Source organism: Podarcis pityusensis (genome assembly GCF_964106645.2).
Source record: "Podarcis pityusensis genome assembly, chromosome: 4".
In the NCBI taxonomy this organism is placed as follows: Eukaryota; Metazoa; Chordata; class Lepidosauria; order Squamata; family Lacertidae; genus Podarcis; species Podarcis pityusensis.
Window position 1 is genome coordinate 72,787,655 of NC_138027.1, and position 1,793 is coordinate 72,789,447.

Consider the following 1,793-nt stretch of genomic DNA (forward strand, 5'->3'; position numbering starts at 1 on the left):
ACTGACATGTGATCTAACGAAAGGCCATGTCCTTTAACATTTGTATTACTTTTGCAATTTGTATTCAGTATTTATGAGCCCAATGCATTTTTCCTAATGATGAATAAACTCTTATCAGTGCATTTTGTGTCCTCTTCAGAGCGATAGCTCAGCAATTCCCTGCAGTTTGGGTAACAAGATGGTAAATGCATTGCCTGAGATCCCCGATTAGTCATATGCAGAGTAGATTCACTGAATGCAGTGGACTTGCCCACTGCTTCTAATGGGTCTACTCTGAGTAGGACTAATGTTGGCTTTCAACCCATAGTGATGCAAGCTTCTTCTTTCTTTATGAGACAAATCTCGGATGAGATTTCAGAGATTTTCATCACTGTTTCCTCCTTGACGGTCTAATGCACAAATTGTTAAATTATATGCAGTTTCCATAGAAGAGAAGCTGTATTAATCTGTTGCAATGGTAACAACAAAGGCACAATTTTTTTTTTCCGTTGTGGCAGGGCTTTTCACAAGCAAAACGGTAAGTAGGCTGAGAATCAGGACACTGACAAACAGACAATGTCTATACTGCCTGACAGCGATTTTTCCATAGTGCACATTTTCCAGAATCCCTTGGAGACTATATGTGCTGACTATCCAACGTTCAAACTGCCTTATTCGTGGTTTCCTGTTCTGCACATTCTCCTTGCCTGTGTGAATGTGCAGAACTACTGGTGTCTGTGCATATACTCACTGAATTCTCACATTCTCCAATGAATTAGTATCTATAGGGAGGAAATGAATAGGGTTCTTGTGTGAGACTTAATAATAAAGGAACTTACACCATTACAAAAATTTGAAACTAAATGATATGTGGTGCCCTAGACTGTTTTAACTGCAGCTGTTTTAATATTGCAGTGGTTCCTTTACATTGTGGTTTCATGGATATTGTGGTTTGATGTAAGCCGTCTCGAGAAAATTTTGTCTTGAAATGCAGCATATAATATTTTGTTTAATATAATAAAAAATTAATGAAATCTGTTACATACAATAAATCAAAACACCATCCTGCTAAGGCTTTGGAAAGCATGAGTTGACACAAATTCTTCCGTAGTTTCTTTTCTTCAGCATCTATGCATATAAAACTAATGGGGGTCCAATATGTGTCAGGCTGTTTAGGCCCCTCTGCCTGGACTCTGAACACCAGACTACTTTCCCAAAAGCTGTTTCTAGATACCTCAGATTCTTAATACGTTTCCCACAAAATGCAGGCTATTTTGCCTCTCTGGCATTTCTCGGGTAAGCCCTATCATTAAATGTTAAATATGTATTCACAGTTCATTTTAAAAATGAGAAAGCAAAACATTTATGCACAGACCAGATTTAGCAGAATTCAGTTCGGATGAATCACTGGTGGACAGCCTCCTAGAGGACTGCAGGAATATAAGCCCTACCCGGTATGTCTGGGAAAGAGCTCTTTTTTATGGTGATGCAAGAATACAAATCCAGAGAGCAGATTGTAATTACTACACTGCCACCTGGTGGTAAAGTGGATGAGGAGGCAGTTAAAGGACGAGGACTTCCTGACCAGAGAGTCAATCTTACTATAGGTGCCCCATGGAGCTTGTTTACATGTGCGATTAGCATTTGCACCCAACATATCTGTATTGTCCTCGTGCTTTGTCTCATTTCTAGTTAAAGGCAGAGTTGTCTACTCACTTGACTGCCGGTGGCACTCCAGAAAAGGTTTTTGCTACGCGTTCTAACTGAACTTTTTTAACAAATGGAATAATCAGGGATTTAACTGGGGGCTTTAT